General features: G+C 34.6%; 1 protein-coding gene and 1 long non-coding RNA gene across 10 annotated transcripts in view; both read right to left on the minus strand.

Moving 5' to 3' along the window:
* The window catches only part of MARCHF10 (membrane associated ring-CH-type finger 10), a 259,755-nt gene that overhangs the window by 150,390 nt on the left and 90,522 nt on the right, over positions 1-18,843 (minus strand). The window lies entirely within an intron of this gene.
* Positions 10,121-11,612, minus strand: LOC130457240 (uncharacterized). The gene is made up of 2 exons (XR_008916401.1): positions 10,799-11,612; positions 10,121-10,339 (listed from the first exon to the last, which is right to left on the minus strand). It is a non-coding gene; the product is annotated as an uncharacterized LOC130457240 (long non-coding RNA).

Here is an 18,843-nt window from a genome sequence, read left to right on the forward strand (position 1 = left end):
GAAACAGATAGCAAAGTGGATTAAAAACCAGAATCCTACCATATACTGTTTACAAGACATTTGAAGCAGGTAGACACACACAGAGTAAAGGTACGAGGTTAGGGCAGAATCTATTGGGCTTCAACTGAGACAAAAAAAAAGCAGAAGTAGCAAACATGATCTCAGGCAAAGCTAAAGCAAAAATAAATCTGATTAAAAGAGATAAGGAAAATAATCATATATTGATAAAAATTAGTACAGACAACAAAGAAATATCAGTATTTAACATATATGTACCAAGTGTTATAGCATCCAGCTTTTTGTAGGAAAAATTAACAGAGCTTAAGGAGAAAATAGACAGTAAAACTATACTAGTAGAGAACCTCAGCCTTCCCCTATCAGAACTAGATAAAACTAACAAAAAAAAATAAAAAATAAGAAAAATAAGGGAAGTTAGGAAATATATTTTTAAAAAGTTAGATTTTAAAGATATCTGAAGAAAATTGAATAGGGATAAAAGGAATATACCTTCTTTTCAGTAGCACATGGTACATATACAAAGATTAAGCATGTACTAGGTAAGAGATGGTGAATCTGTGGCATTTGGGCCAAAGACTCCCCCCACACACACAGAAGAATAGGAGGCTCACAGGTGGCAGAGCTTGAGGGGAGCAGCACTCTCAGGTTACTCCTTTCTCCCTCTTCACCTGCTCAGAGGACATTTTTTCACTTCAACCACCCCTATGCCCTATAGCCCAATGGGAGCACTTTCTCCCACCCCTATGTGGGGTAAGTGGGGGTACAGGGCTCACCTGACACTAGATGGGAGGCAGGGCACAACACAAGGTCTCTTGGGGTGGGGCACAACGCACAGTCTCTAAAAAATTCACCATCATTGTACTAGGGCATAAAAATTTCAAAACCAAATGCTGAAAAGCAGAAATAATAAATGAAAAATTTCCAGATCATAATACAATAAACATTAAAATCAATAAGGGTTCATGGAAAGGCAAATTAAAAATTAGAAACAAAATAATGTAAATCTTCAAAACTGATAAATCAAAGAACAAATCATAGAAACAATCACTGATTTCATTGAAGAGAATGATGAGGGGACAATATATCAAAATTTGTGGGTTATAACCAAAGCAGTACTGAGGGGAAAATTTATATCCCTGAGTGCTTATGTCAATAAAATAGAGAAAAAGCAGATAAATTAATTGGGCATGCAACTAAAAAATATTAAATCCCTAGTTAAAGACAATTGAAAATCCTAAAAATCAAAGGAGAAATTAATAAAATTAAAAATAAAAGAACTATTGAGCCAATAGACTAGGAACTGTTTCTATGAAAAAAATAAACATAATAGAGTATTGGTTAATTTGATTTAAAAAAGAAGAGAATTACCATTTTCAAAAAATGTAAAGGGTGATTTCAGCTCTAACAAAGAGGAAATTAAAACAATTATTTTTTTAAATAAACCCTTACCTTCTGCCTTGGCTGGGCAATGGGAGTCAACTGACTTGCCCAGGGTCACACAGCTGGGAAGTGTCTGAAGCCAGATTTGAACCTCTCATCTCTAGGCTTGGCTCTCAATCCACTGAGTCACCCAGCTGTCCCCTAAAACAATCATTAGGATCTATTTTGTCCAATTATATGACAATAAATCTGATACTTTAGTTGAAATGGATGAATATTTACAAAAATATAAATTGCCTAGGTCAACAAAAGAGGAAACAGAATACTTAAATAATCCCATTCCAGAAAATCAAATTTAACAAGCCATCAAAGAACTCCCCAAGAAAAAAGTCCCCCAGGCCAAAAGGATTCACAGGTGAATTTTATCAAATATAAATAACAATTAATCTAAATACAATACAATTTGGCAAAATAATCAAAAAAGTCCTTCCAAATTCTATTTATGTCACAAATATGTGGCTGATTCCTAAGTCAGGAAGACCAAAAACAGAGAAAGAAAACTACAGACCACTCTCTTTAATGAACATAAATGCAAAAATATTAAATAAAATACTGGCAAAGAGACTACAACAATATATGACAAGGATTATTTGGTATGACCAGGTGGGATTTATACCAGGAATATGAGGCTGGTTTAATATTATGAAAATGATCAGCATAAATAACCGTATCAATAATCAAACTAACAGAAATTACATGATTATCTCAACAGATACAGAAAAAGGCTTTGACAAAATACACCTATTCCTATTGAAACATCAGAAAGCATAGGAGTAAAAGGGGCTTTCCTTAAAATGATAAGTATTATATACCTAAAACCTTCAGCAAGTTTCATGCAATGGGGATAAATTAGAAGCCTTTCCAATAAGATCAGGGGTGAAGCAATGATACCCATTATTACCACTATTATTTAATATTGTACTAGAAATGCTTGCTTTAGCAATTAGAGAAGAAAATAATTTGAAGGAATTAAAATAGGCAATAAGGAAACTAAATTATTACTCTTTTCAGATGATATGATGGTATACTTAGAAAATCTACTAAAAGCTAGTTGAAATAATTAACAATTTTAATAAAGTTTCAGGATACAAAATAAATCCCATAAATTATCAGTATTTCTATATATTTCCAACAAAACTCAGCAGCAAGAGTTAGAAAAAGAAACTCCATTTAAAATCACTCTAGACAATATAAAATATTTGGTAATCTATTTGCGAAGGCAAACACAGAAATTATATGAACACAATTACAAAACACTTCACACAAGTAAAGTCCAATCCAAACAATTGGAAAAACATTAATTGCTCATAAGTAGGCTAATATAATAAAAATGACAATCCTACCTAAATTAATTTACTTACTCAGTGGCATACCTATCAAAATACCAAAGAACTATTTTATAGAATTAGAAAAAATAACAAAATTCTTCTGGAGGAACAAAAGGTCAAGAATATCAAGAAAACTCATGAAAGAAAATGTGAAGGGTGGTGGCCTAGCAGGACCAGATTTTAAAACTGTACTTTAAAGCAGTAATCATCAAAACAATATGGTACTGGCAAAGAAATAGTTGGGTGGATCAATGGAATAGAACAGAGGTGAATGACCCCAGCAATCTAGTGTTTGATAAACTAAAACACAAGATTGCTAAGGTCATTTACCTCAGACTGGCAGACATTAGGTTTAGATAAATATCTCATACCCTATACTAAGAGAAGTTCAAAATGGATTTATGGTGTAAACACAGTGATATTATAAGTAAATTAGGGAAACATAGAATAGTTTGCCTGTCAGATTTATAAAGAAGAGAAGAATTTATGACCAAACAAGAGACAAAGAACATTACAAGATCTAAAATGAATAATTTTGATTATATTAAATTAAAAGATTTGTATACAAACAAAACCAATGCAACCAAGATTAGAAGGGAAGAAACAAACTGAGAAAAAATTTTATAACAAATTTCTCTGATAAAGGTCTCATTTCTCAAATATATAAAGAACTAAATCAAATATATAAAAATCCAAGTCATTCTCCAGTTGACAAATGGTCAAAGGATATGAACAGTTTTCAGATGATTAAATCAAATAATATCAATATCAATAATCATATGAAAAAATATTCCAAATCCCCCCTGATTAGAGAAATGCAAATTAAAATATCTCTGAGGTACCTTCTCATACCTGTCAGATTGACCAATATGACAGTAAAGGAAAATAATAAATGTTGGAGGGAATATGACAAAATTGAGACACTAATGAATTCCTGGAGGAGTTATTGATTTGACCATTCTAGAGGGCAATTTGGAATTATGCCCAAAGGGCTATAAAATGCATACCTTTTGATCCAGCAATTCCACCACTAGATCTATGTCCCAAAATTATAAGATGGCAAAGGACCTGTTTGTACAAAAATATTCAAAACTGTGCTTTTTGTAGTAGCAAAGAATTGGAAATTAAAGTGATGTCCCTCAATTGGGGAATGGCTGAACAAATTGTGGTACATGTTGGTGATAGAATACTATTGTGCTATAAGTAATGATGAACAGGATGATTTCAGAAAGAGCTAGAAAGACCTATATTAACTGATGCTGAGTGAACAAAGTAGAACCAGGAGAACGTGATACACAGTAACTGAAATATTGTGGGATGATCAAATGTGATAGACTTTGCTACTAATAGCAATACAATGATTCAGGACAATACTGAGGGACTTTTGAAAAATACTCTAGAGAAAGAACTTCTAGATAAAGATCTGTTGGAGTAGAAATGCAGATGAAAACATATGATTTATTACTTGTTTAATATATGTACAACCCAGATTTAATTGCTTGTCAACGTGGGCAGAGGGGAGAAGAAGAAAAGGGGACATCATGAATCATATAACTTTGGAAAAATTATTAAAATAAAATAAAGATAAAACTAAAAAATTATAATTGGGCAACTAGAAGCTAATGACTTCACAAGAAATCAAGAAACAATAAAACAAAATCAAAAGAATGATAAAACAGAAGAAAATGTGAAATATCTCATTAAAAAACTGATCTGGATCTGGATCTGGAAAACAGATCTAGGAGTCACAATTTAAGAATTATTGGTCTACCTAAAAGCCACGATTTAAAAAAAAAAAGCCTGGACATCATAATACAAGAAATTATCAAAGAAAACTGTCCAGATATTCTTGAACAATATAGAAAAATAGAAATTAAAAGAATCCAAAGATAATTTCCAGAAAGAAATCCTGAAATGAAAATTCTCAAGAATATAGTAGTTAAATCCCAAAGCCCCCAAGTGGAGGAGAAAATACTGCAAGTAGACAGAAAGAAATAATTCAAAAACAATGGTGCTAAAATCCAGATCACATAGGATTTAGCAGCCTTCACATTAAAGGATCAGAAGGCATGGAATCTGTTATTCCAGAAAGTGAAAGATCTAGGTTTACAATCCAGAGTCACCTATCTAGTAAAACTGAGTATATTCTTTCAGGGGACAAAATACTCATTCAATAAAATAGAAGATTTCCAAGCATTCCTGAGGAAAAGATTAGACCAAACCAGAAATTTTGACATCCAAACACAAGACCAAAGAGAATTAAAGGTAAGAAAAAAAATTTAAGGGACTCAATAAGGTCAAACTTTATGTATTTCTACACGAAAAGAGGATATTTGTAATTCTTAAAAATTCTTCTTAATAGTTAGAAGGAGTATAATTAGACAGAGGGTGGAGAAGTAAGCTGATTAGGGTGATATGATATGCAAAAAGAAAATCAAGGGGTGAAAAAGAGGATTGTACTGAAAGAAAAGGGAAGGGAAAGATGGAATGGGATAAATTATCTAATAGAAAAGGTGTGAAAAACTATTATAGTGGAGGGGAGGAAGAGGGTGGAGACAGGCAATGCTTAAACTTTACTCTCATTGTAACTGGCTCAGAGAGGGAATGACAGCCATACTCATTGGTGTATAGAATCTTCACTTGCCCTATAGAGAACTAAGAGGAGAATAAGAAAAGGGAAGTGGAGGGGGTCATAATAGGAGTAAGGGGAAAGGGGGTGGGTAATGAGAAAAAGCAAAACATTGGTGAGGGGGAACATAGTGAAAGGAAATAGAGGAGGATAAAAAGGAGAAAACAAGATGGAGGGAAATACACAGATGTTAATCATAACTATGAATGTGAATGTGATGAATGCACCCCATAAAACAGAAGTAGATAGCAGAGTGTATGAAAAAACAGAAAAAGTAGTGATTCAATAGAACAGATTATGAGACATGTCTTGTAAGAAAGATAGATGATTAGTAGAGCAAATTGCTGATACATTTGTCAAGTATGCTTTCCTGATATGACTAATGCAAAAGGTATCAATAAAACTTAAAAAAAGAATAAAACCATACTAAGTCTTAAGGTAAGGGGACAAGGAGACAAGAGATTTTCACCTGGCTATATTTTAAGAATTATCAAGAGCAAAATAAAGACTCCTCTAGGATTCAGTAACTATTACTACATGCCACTTAAGTTCAAATCTGGCCTCAGATACTTACTAGTGGTATGACTCTGGGCAAGTTACTTAATCTCTGGCACAGTTTCCTCATCTTTAAAATGGAGATAATAATAGCATCTTCTTCCCAGGGTTGTTGTGCAGATTAAATGGGATAATGATAAAGTGCTTACCACAGTAAGGCACATAGTAAGCCTTATATAAATGTTAAAAAAATAAAAAAATACCGTAACTGCAGATTCTCAATAACCTCATCCATAAAATAATGGATGAAAAAACGCTAAAAGCAGAAGGCCTAAATAGGAATAATCAAGCTTGAATACTAAAGCACCATTTTGACACTGTAGGGATGAGAAATATGAGATCTGTGATGAAACCCTTTAAGGACAATGTTGGTTTTTGCCAATTAGAACATGCCCTTAGTATTATACACTGACACTAGTCTAAAGGACTTGGGAGCAACTTTATATCAAAAGATTAAGAAGCAGTGGATTCTTGGCTTTGAAGTAGACCATCACTGCTAAATTCCAAGATAGTGTGTATGGAGTTCAACAACAATCTGCTGTGGGCTTTCATTCCCACAAGTGCTAAACTGGTTGTTGCTGGCCATAAATGGATAATGGGTCTAGTCAATTAAGAGTTCAGCATGCATTACTACTCAGGGATCTCAAGTGTATGCTTAATCCATAGATGTACTTATTGTATCAATGGATCAATTGTCTCTGCCTCAATTGTCCTCGGATGACTGACAGTGAAAAGCAGCTATAGAAGGAAGTTCTCTGAAAAATAATGCAGTTCTCTATGACTCCTGAGAGCTCAAGCTTAGCACTCAAGAGGCCTTCCTAACCCTAACCCTAAATTTGTGCCGTTAAAATAGTAGTCAAAGTTGGAGCAATGCAAGGAGTATAAATCAGACCATAATGAATCTGGCACAAGGCATAAGACTAATAATTGGTGTTATCACAAGCATACCATTCTATAGACATGAAAAATTCACAATGATTTGAGGTCAAAGAAGACTCTGGAGGTGGTGTGGACCAACTATATTAGCCCACAATGGCTGCAGATACATGTAAGAAGCAGGAGAATTGTGCATATGTGTTCAAAGTCAAGTGTTTCAGACTTGTACTGCTGATCAGGAAAGAATATGAACCAGTAAATCTTTAGAGTTTGTGTGTATAAACTTCTTCTCTTAGATACTGGCTACATAGAATATAGCAACATCCTAATGATGACAACTTTTTATTCAATATGCACAGGCCTATCTAACCAGGAACTAGGAAGCTTCTTTTATATATAGTCAAGTTGTCATGAGAACAATATTTCTCAATGTGTGTCTTCCTTTCCAGGATTCACTTTGGTCAAGGTCAAATTTTTGAGATCAAACTACTAAAGGAGGTATTAGTATTGAAAGGAAGAAGGAAGGAAAATAAGCATTTTTGAATACATACTTTGTATCAGGCATTGTGCTAAGCACTTTATAGTTCTCTCTTAATCCTCACAAAAACCCTGAAAGGTAAGTGCTATCATTATCCTCATTTTTGCAATCAAGGAAATGGAGGCTGAAAGAAGTGAGTTGCCCAGGATCATAGACCTCTACTATCTGAGACCATATTTGAACCCAGCACTTCCTGCCTCCAGGCCTGGTATTCTATCCACAGAATCACCTAGCAGTCCTTAGAACTTCTTACCATTCTCAAGGAGAACCACAGCTTTTGGACTTTAATCCACAGTGCTAAATATACTAGGTACAATGAGACCTGAGCAAAAGTATAGTTACTATATTGTCTTTGTGCTGCATTCTGTATATACTGATATTTGATCTATGCTTTGGTATCTTAGATGACAAAGAGGTGGAGATTCATATTCAATACATTATTCAGGTGGAAGATCAATTAAATGAGTCCTATCACCTAAGGCCTTATCCCAGAAGATCTTAGAAAGCAACAAATGACAATGTGATAAGCATCACTGCTGGGAACTCCAGACAAAGCAGAGTCCTTAATGTCTAGGGAAAACACAAAGTTAATGAACCAGCAAAGAACTACCCCATACCAAGTAGCTGAAAGACTGGGTAATCTTGCCCGTCCACAAAATAGCCCTAGAGAATGATTGGAGCTCTACAAAAGTAATATATCCAAACCACTTGCTGTATATAAAGGAATTAATTAGTCTCCCTGGCCACCCTGAGAACAGAGGATATAGAGTGTAAGGAAGCAGACTTCAAGAAGGGCCCACCCACCAGAAACAGATGGACAATTGGCAAAAATAGAAAAGCTCTGGACCATGATTTTAACAAAAAGAAAAATTAACATGCTGGCACCCATGAGATTCAGGAAAGCCTGCCAAGACTGGCCCAAATAGAGGAGGAACTCACAAGAAGTTGCATCCAAAGCCAACCCTTTCCTATTAATCCAGATTTGGAGACTCCAAGGAAACTGAGGCCTATTTATATGGTGTGACTCATTAAAGACTAGAGACATTGACAATCAGCCAGGACCATCCACAAGAATAGAGGTCAGAGTGGCTAAAGATGACAAGGACATAGAACTATTGGTTACTGCAGAAATGCCAGAGCAATCTGGACAATGACCAAGAAGTTAAGGACTAGTTAGTGCCCAAGAGTGAGCTGTAGGTAATGTGAACTTTGCCTGAAACCACAATATATGTCATGGATCCACTTTATGTATTTGATCTATTTGTTATCTACAACTACAAAAAACTGATTCTATTATACTGTTCAAGCACCTGACCAATATGTACTGGTTGTACTTTAATTTGAAGGATCTACATGCTATACTGCATGTGGCCTATGTACTGAGAATGACTGATCATGACCATACTATATCAAAATATTGAATGATATATATGCATATATCCTTGGAACTATAGGTATATATAATCTTCAAGGACCATCAACTTTTTAATGAAGGGAGCACATAACAGAGCTGGGTCAGACTGAATTTTATCTAACCTCTTAAGTCCATAATTAAGAGTTGACTCCTGCTCCATCTTGTCATATCAGAAGGCCTGGAATAGGTTGAAGAAAGAAGCAGGAGGAGACCCAATGGCAGCATGTTATACTGATACAACTCCAGCAATTCATCTTCCTTGTCCACAACAGAGTATGCTGAAGACAATGGAAAGCTAGAATAGTCTGATGCCATAGTTTTCTAAGTAGAAAATGCCAGCACTGTGGCATAACTTCCCTATGACCAGGCTCCAAAGAGTGTAAGGGAGGGGAATTTAGGCAATTCACTCCATGTGGAGGGATATGACCACCTGTTGCTAAAGATGAGGTCAATTCCAGCACCCAGCAGGTTATAGGAGATCTTAATGCCAGCACAGAAATCTATTTCTCAAGGAGTTAGTTAATTTTCCACTGGTGCCTATAGGAGATTGCAACTATTTGTGTTTAGGGGAAGAGGGTTGGAAAATTTTTCTACTGGCCTATTTATTTTTCTGTTTGAATTACCTTAAATACTTTGCTATTTGATTTGCATAGATTATGAATAACGTATGTAATGGAATGGTAATTTGAGTCATATTTACAAAATTAAAATTATCCAAACACTGAATGCTAAACATGAGGTAATAAAGGGTTCTAAAGTTAAGTGGAATGGTCCCTACTTAAATATGTATAGTTACGAGTAATTGAATATAGTTATGGTTCTTCTGACTTTATTTCTTCATATAGTTCTTTCTGTCTTTCCTGGAATGATTCATATTATCATTTTATAGCAATGAAATATCCCATTAAATTAATGTCATAATTTATTGTCATTCTCAATTATTGAACATATCTATTATAGAGCAGCTATAGCTATCTGCATAGAGAGGTCTGTGTTTTCCCTTTTGTGATTCTTTGGGGTTAAAAGTTGCAGCAGTAAAATGTCTGGGTTGAAAGATAAGATACATTTTGAGTGAGTGTATATTGCTAGATTGTTCTCCAAAATGCACCAGTCGGCAGTTCCTATTATATTGAAATACTTCTTTTCCATCAGCTCTGACAACATTGCATTTTATCATTTTAAAATTCTAATATACAGTCTAAAGAAAGTTCCTTATAATTAAGGGTGTTTACTACTCAATTTTGTGAACTTTTCAGAAAGTAAAAAATTATAAGCATTTTCAAATGAAGAAAATTTAAAATAACTTAGATGACTGAACAAACTATAATACTAAATTAGGAAAGGTCTCTCATTTCATGAGCAATTTTAAAACTGTGAACCTAATTAATACAATCTGATCAGGTGCCATCAGTTCTCTTCGATTACAATTTCCCCAGGTAGGCCAATAATTTGGTGTTTGCTTCATCAATATTAAATCACAAGATCATAGGGCTGATATGGCCTTCCAGATGTTATCTTGCCCAACAAACTAAATCTCAAACCTGCAAAAAAAGGAAGAATAGTGTTCAGATAATAGTTACAATTTGAACATTGGATAATTTCACTTTATCATCTGTCATCTTTTCTACTTATCTCAAAAATATTTTGGACAAAACTCAATATGATCATTTGAATTTGTAAAGCAAACACTTCTGATTAGCTTTGTTTCCCTATAAGGAGTTTGCACGCCATATATATTCTGATTTAGTTTGACTTTTAAATAGCAAATAGCAGGCAAGGTATCCTAGCTAATCGTATTCCCAACTTTTGCCACTCATAAATATATATAATTTTATATTTTAGTTTCAGGTACTTTTTTTCAGATTCTTTTTTTTTATTAAAAGCACATACAAAGAAAACAATACTGTCCTTTCTCATTCCCCAAATTTGTGTGGGTTATTCCTTGACCCAAATAATGAAAACTCTATTTTTCACTGAGACAATTTTCATACTAAGCTTACCTTTCCTGTAGAAGGGATTCATATGCAGCCTTATTAAGTGGAGCAAAATTTGGAGCAAGCCAAGTGGCTTCTTGGAGTCACATAGCTGATTGTGAAGTTAGATACTTTCAATCCAATATATAAATTCTTGATTGCTTATTCTCTGTTGATGAATTATCCAATCTCTGGTCAGTAAAGCATAGTGTTCTTGCAAAACAGAAGAGGTCTCTACTTGTTCAATTCAGGAACAACTGTGATAATACCTTCTATGAGTATAAAAAGGTCTTGCAGACAGACCACAGTCTCCCTTTCAGCAAAAAATATTCTTTCTTAAAAGATCCTGAAAGAGGTGCCAGTAACATCATCTTCCTTTCACACATGCTGCTACAAGGAAGCTTTTGATGCTCATTTTGTATTAGATCTAAGAGGTTAGTAAAAACTCCTTTCACTTCCCTCTAATATTGCAAAAATCAGGATGAGATATCAAAATGGTGCCACCTAATCCCAGCTATGAGTGCTTAACTTCATGATTGCCTATATAATACCCTTATGATGAACTCTCCTGGTCAAATAATGATGTTCCAAATACACTTAGAGTTTAAATGTGCTGCTTTGCTTCTCTCTGATCCTATAACAAGAGACTATTTCCCTTTTAATTTTATGCTCACTGCATGACTTCAAGAAAACTGTAATGTTTTGATTTGACTATTTTTATGTTAAATTCTAATCTGATTTCAAAATATTTTACAGAGGAATCTATGATTATAAAAAAAGTCTAAAACACATAGTTCAATTCAAAAATCTTTATAGAGGCAGCTTCAGAGCAAGGAAGATCTAGAGTAATTATGGCAAACCTTTAAGAGATGGAATGCCGGGCCCTGCCTCCACCCCACCTCCCCAGATTGAGTGCTGTGCCCCTCCCCCCCCAGGACCAAGTGCACCCTGTCCCGCCCTTACCCCACACAGGGTAGGGAAAAAGTATTCCCATTGGGCTGCTGGGCGGAGGGGTAGGTGAAGTAAGGAATGTCCTCAGCAAGTGGAGGGAGAGGGGAGTGGCCTGAGCATCTGTGAGCTGCTCACCTTACCCCAGTGTGATCCCTTTGGGCTACTGGGTAGAAGGGTGGGTAATGTGAAAAAAATGTCATCAGGCATGGTGGAGAGGGGTAGGAAGCAGCTCCACCTGAGTCCCTCTGCCTTTCTAACAATGAACTCAGGGTGGGGAGAGAGAGAGTGACTGCATGCCTACAGAGAGTGCTCCACATGCCATCTTTGGTACCCATTCCATACGTTCGCCATCACTGATCTAGGGTTTTAACCTCTGACACTTACTAGTTGAGTGACCCTGGGCAAGTCATTTACCACTTCAATGCTCTAAGCAACTCTCTAAAATTATAAGTTTCAGAGAAGAATTCAGCCTGCATCAACAGAGGGAGCTTCCTCATCCAGGAATTCCCTTTCTAACATCTCTAATCCCTATTCCCTGTTAAAGATACAAAGACAAAAACAAAGCCAGACTGTCATTAAGGAGCTAACACTGTTTTAAACTTGGGCTTGTTTTTGATAGAAAATGCCTATTATCCCTACAACCATATGCAGTTATATGGATAACATATAGCATTCATCCACTAAGCATATAAACATATATGAACGTATGTATTTGTATATATGTACGTGTGTATATATGTCATATTTAATATATTATATTAAAAATACACACACTAAGACTAGAAATGAAAAGAAAGAAAATAAGGGGCCAGACTGCCTTTGGATAATTACAAAGTTTTTTTTTTAATAACAGGATGATAAAATCAAAGATTTACCAACATTACAATAAGAGAATATGATAAATGGTGGAAGGGATGTGGCAAAATAGGGATACTAATGCATTGCTGGTGAAATTGTGAACTTATCCAGCCATTCTGAAGTGCAATTTGGAACTATGCCCAAAGGACTATAAAACAATGCATACCCTTTGATCCAGTAATACCACTTCTATAGGTCTGTATCTTTTTGTGGTGGCAAAGAAGTAGAAATTGAAGGGATTTCATCAATTGGGGAATTTATGATATTATAGTGTATATGTTATGATATATTATGGTATTATGGAATTATGGTATATGATAGTGATGGAATACTATTGTGCTATAAAAATGATGAACAGGAGATTTCAGAAAGAGCTGGGAAGGCCTACACAAACAGGTACAGAGTGAAATAGCAGAACCAGGAGAACATTATACAGCAATATTTATATGATGATCAATTGTGAAAGACTCAGCAATACAATGATCTAGAACAATCTGAGGGACTTATGACAAAGAATGCTATCCACCTCCAGAGAATAACAATTGGAGTTGGAATGCAGATCAAAGCATACAGTTTTTTACTTTAGATTATTTGGGTTTTTATTTTGGCATTTTGTTTTTATGTGATTATTCTCTTTAAATGAAGAATATAGAAATATGTTTTGCATATGCATAATTATACATATATAACACAGATGAAATTTCTTACCAGCTCTGGGAAAAGGGAGGAATGGGAGGGAAGAGAGAGGAATATGAGGGAAAAAGACAATTTGAATCATATAACTTTGGAAAACATGTGGAAATTTGTTATTACATGTAATTGGTAAAATATCTTTATAACAAAAAATAAAATAAAAATGTAGAGTCAGAAAGGACCTTTGAGACCATTCAGCCCAATGCTTTCACTTTATAGATGAAGAAACTGGGGGCCAAAGAAGTTCATTTGACTTGTCCAAATCCACTTAGGTATTTAAGTGTCAGGGATAACTTTCACCTATGTTATCTTATTCCAATTCAGTGCTTTACCCACTAATATGACACTTACTTCTGAGCTTCTCCCTGAAACAAAAGCCCATGTTTTTAACAATAATATTCTTCCAGTGATATTGTATACCTTGAGTCATGGGGCAATAATATCAGCAAAGAAATTAAACTGAAGATAACAAAAGGTCAATGAAGAAGTGTAGAATAGATGTAATAAAGGTGTAATACTTCACACAAAAAAAGGCATAAACTAGGTAAAGCAGCATACATTGGATAGACACATTTGGAGTGAACTTATGAGAGGACATAGAGAATTTCACAGGATGGACAAGCATGGAAAGGCTATATCTTTGGATATAATTCCAACATTGATGAGCTCCAAGGATATCTACCTGCTACCATTCACTAATAGCTAAAGGAGCAATAATTCACAGCTACAGAATGCCAGAGAAGGAAGGACCCTTAGAGATTATCTAATCTTAACCTTGTTTGTATCATACATACCTATTTCATCCTGATGAAGTCTATGGACCCCTTTTCAGAATAATATTTTTTAAAGTATAAAATTATAAGGGAAACCAATTATATTGAAATGTAGTTGTTAACATATTTTTAAAAAGAAGTTTTTAAGTAATTGGCTATGTAGCTCTGTGGATTGAGAGTCAAGCCTAGAGATGTGAGGTCCTGGGTTCAAATTTGGACTTAGACATTTCCTTCCTGTTTGACCCACTTAACACCCACTGCATAATCTTTACCACTCTTTTGCCTTAGAACCAATAGATGCAATTAATTCTAAAATGGAAGGAAAGTTAGAAAAAAAAAAACATAAATAACAAGTTGTTAGACTCCAGGTCCAGAACTCCAGAACTAATCTATCCCATGCATGTTATAGGGGAGGAAACTGAGGCCAAGAAAGACTAAGTGGCTTGCTACTAAGGCAACTAATAATAATGATGGCAAAAATGAAAGTAGAAATACATCTCAAATCCGCATGGTACCTACTTTATGCTCAAGACAAATCTGTGAGGAAGGTAAGTCAGGTATTGTTATCCTCATTTTATTGATGAGAATAGAGCCTCAGAAAATAACTTCCCCAAGATCAGTCTTACTGGCAGAGGAAGGATTAAAGTTGTCTGATTTCTAGTGTAGTACCCATGCCAGAGGTGGTGTCAAACAACCCACAACACTCCTGAGTGAGACCTGAACTAGACTATACTGTAACTGAAAAATATCTTACTAAATCAATAAAAATGTATGTAATAAAGCATGGATAATATTATATTTTAAAACCAAGTTAATATTTAACCTGAAAAGATCTTTATGAATAGATAAGTGGCTTTACTAATTGGGTTTGACACCACTGTCCTACACTGCTGAAAAATAACTTTTTAAACATTTTAGAGAATTTCATTATATAGGAATATGTGTGGGCCTTGTTGTTTGCATTATTTTCATTTATTTTGAGCAGTCTCTCATAAACATGCTATCCACTTCAGGGATATGTTCTGGCACTATTAAACATGATGAAAAAGATATAAAGGGACAGTGGTAGTCAATACAATGGCCAATGTGCTAGAAACTCTGACTTTCATAGTACAGTGGAAGAAATAACCACTTTAAATGCTTCACTTCCACTGAAGTATTTGGAAGTTATGTTTACATTGACATTGATATATCTTTATTGCCTAAGTTTCCTTGCAGTTGTTAGGACAATCTGAGTTATGATTTGGGAAATGATAAAACTTGCAAAACTCAGAAATACCTATTATCACATTTGATAATTTAGCATGTCACTCAAATCACTGTTACACTACAGTAATTTTTCATATGATCAAATAATCCACAGGAGAATTGAATTTTATTCTAAATACCTGAGTGGTGGCAGGTTGAACTTGCCTCCACAAAGCACAGCTAGAAATTTTACCTAGAGTTCTCTGCAATAGAAATCAAGAAGGGGACAAATTTTTTTCAGAATTTTTTTAGTCAAGATAGTTCCAAGTTGGATTAATCAGATACAGAAAGCAATATGCTTTCCAACTGTCTTAATATTCACATAATTTCTTATTACCCTAGTAATTGATGTAGGAAGTAGTGATTTGTGCTAAATGCTAAACATATTTCAGTTCTAATTTCCTCTCAGATTTATATTAGTTTGGTCTAAGGTATTTTTAGGAGTCAATGACACTTATATACAATATTTCTTTAAATTAAGATTGGCCTAAAACATTACTTCCCTAAGAAGTAGGGAAAAATCAGATTATATTTGGACTTTATCAGGACTCTAGTCATAAAGATCCTCAAACAGTCAGACTGAGATTCCTGAGCACTAATTAACATAAAATAAAGAAAAGAAGAAATTACCTTTCAGAGCTATGGACAGGAAAAGAGTTCATGATAAAAAAAGAAACAGAGAAGATTACATAAGACAAAACTGTAGAATTTTTATTTTGAAAAATGTTAGTTTTTGAAAAAACAATCAATGCAACTAAAATTAGAAGAAAAACAGATACATGGAGGGAAAATCTTTGCAGTGGATAAAGTGAATCTTTTTTAGTGGATAAAGGTCTCATTCCTAGGATACAAAAGGGACTTATTCAATTTATAAAGATCAAGAGCCACTCTTCAACAGATAAATGATCCAAAGATTTTGAATGTAGTTTTCAAAGGAAGACATAAATTCTATCAATAGTTATATGAAAAAATAATCCAAATCACTAAAACTTAGAGAAGTGAAACTCTGGGGTTACATATCATCTATTAAGTTGGCAAAGTTGACAAAAAAGAAAATAACAAGTGTTGAAGGAGCTTGAATAAAACTGGGCACATGATATACTGTTGATAGAGCTCTGAATTGGTCCAGCCATTCTGAGAAGCAATTTGAAACTGTGACCCCAAAATTACTAAACTATGCCTATGTCCCTTTGACCCAGTGCAATACCAGTTCTAGGCCTATAACCAATGAGATCAAAAAGAGGGAAAGAATTCATTTATATGAAAATTTATATAGTAGCACAGAAGGAAACTAAGGGGGAGGTGATTGTCAATTGGGGAATAGTCAAACAAATTATGGCATATGAATAATTACAGTTTATTATTGTTCCATAATAAATGATGAAGAGAATAGTTTCAGAGAAAACTGTGAAGACTTGACTTAATTGATGCATAGAAAAAAAGTGAAAAAAGCCAGGAGAAAAATTTCTATAATAACAATAACTCACTTTAAGAATAAACAACCTTCAAACATTTGAGAACTCTAAACTTTGAACAACACTATGACACGATCTCAGAGAATTGATAATGAAGCATTTTATACTCCTCCTAACAGAGAAGTGATAGACTTAAGGTACAGAATCAGAAATATATTTTTAGACACAACCAACACAGGAAATTTATTTTTCTAAAAAAACTCAATAGAGGATTTTATATTTAATCTCTAAAGTCAATAAGAATCCATTAACATTTAATGAATAGAATTGTGACTTGCCCATATCTGCACTTTAGGAATATCACTTTGGCAACTCTTTTGATCAGCTCTCCTAACCTACTTACTATTTCTTCTTAACTTCTACTAGTCCCTTCTTCTGTGCCTTTGGAATTCCTTTTTTGTTTTAGTTAATTGCCCTATCCCCTCTATCTTTCTTGACAGCACTCCTAGCTCTCTTCATCTTATCTTAAAGCCTGGTTTCTCCATGAAGATACCACTTTCTTCATGCCACTTTTCCAATGGAAGCTTCTACTTGTCCACTTCCTTTCTTATAAGACAAGGTAGAAGGATGACATACTATTTACACCTCTATTACCACTTGCAGATCATTGTCCTTCAGCTATGTTCACATATCTTAAATTCAATGAATCCAAAACCAAACTAATCAAATCCATTTTACTGTCACCTCTCCAAAAAAACAAAATAAAAACAAGAAATCTATCTTTCTTCCAGCTTCCCTGTTTTTGCTTATTGTACCACCTTCCCCGTCACTGAAGCTTGAAATTTTAGTTAGCTTTTAATTTTCTCTTTCCTTCACCCCACTAATAAATCAATCAATCAAAAATATTTATTAAATGCTACTATGTGCCTGACACTCAAGGATACAAAAGGAGGTAAAAGACAATCTGTGCCCAAAAGAAGCTTAGAATCATACAGTGTCCATCCTAATCAGTTGCAAACTTGTTAATGTTGCCCCCACAAAGTGTCTTACATCTTATTCTTCCTTTTGATTCCAACTATTAATACTGTACTTCAAAAGTCTTTATCAACACTCAGCCCATATTCTTCTGCTGACTTCCTAACTTGTCCCTCTGCCTCTAAACTTTTCCTTCTCCACTCCATCCTTCATATACCTACCAAAAAAATCTTACTCATTCACATGTCTGACCATGTTACTTCCCATGGATCCTAATTGCTTATCAAAAACATTACAAATTGTTTAGTCTGTCATTCAATGGCCTCTACCTTTTGGCTCCACTATGCCTTTCATTATTTCATATGACTTTTATGCTGAATTGGACTACTTGCTGCCTTCTGCCTTTGTACATTTGCACAATTTGTCAACTCTTTGCCCTTCTTATTTCCACCTATTTAAAATCTTCTTTTTCTTAAAGTTCTAATTCAAGAATACTTTCTCCATGGAGCTTTCTCCAACTCCATCCCACAGTCATCTGACATTGAGCTTGCTCTCCTTTACATATTTTCTTGGGAAATAATCTATATTTCTTTTCTTTAGTTCACTTTTATTTTTTTTTTCCTTAAGGAGTGAGGAGGATAATGAGACCAACTGATTGGGGAAAGAAATCTTTTTTTTTTTTTTGTTAAATAATATTTTATTTGATCATTTCCAAGCATTATTCATTAAAGACAAAGATCATTTTCTTTTCCACCCCCCCACCCCCCATAGCTGACGCGTCATTCCACTGGGTGTCACATGTGTTCTCGATTCGAACCCATTTCCATGTTGTCAATATTTGCATTAGAGTTTTGTTTAGAGTCTCTCCTCTGTCATGTCCCCTCAACTGCTGTATTCAGGCAGTTGCTTTTCCTCGGTGTTTCCACTCCCATAGTTTATCCTTTGCTTATGAATACTGTTTTTTCTCCTAGATCCCTGCAGATTGTTCAGGGACATTACACCACTACTAATGGAGAAGTCCATTACGTTCGATTATATCACAGTGTATTAGTCTCTGTGTACAATGTTCTCCTGGTTCTGCTCCTCTCGCTCTGCATCACTTCCTGGAGGTTGTTCCATTCTCCATGGAATTCCTCCACATTATTATTCCTTTTAGCAC

The sequence above is a fragment of the Monodelphis domestica genome, chromosome 2 (genome assembly GCF_027887165.1).
Source record: "Monodelphis domestica isolate mMonDom1 chromosome 2, mMonDom1.pri, whole genome shotgun sequence".
Taxonomy (NCBI): domain Eukaryota; kingdom Metazoa; phylum Chordata; class Mammalia; order Didelphimorphia; family Didelphidae; genus Monodelphis; species Monodelphis domestica.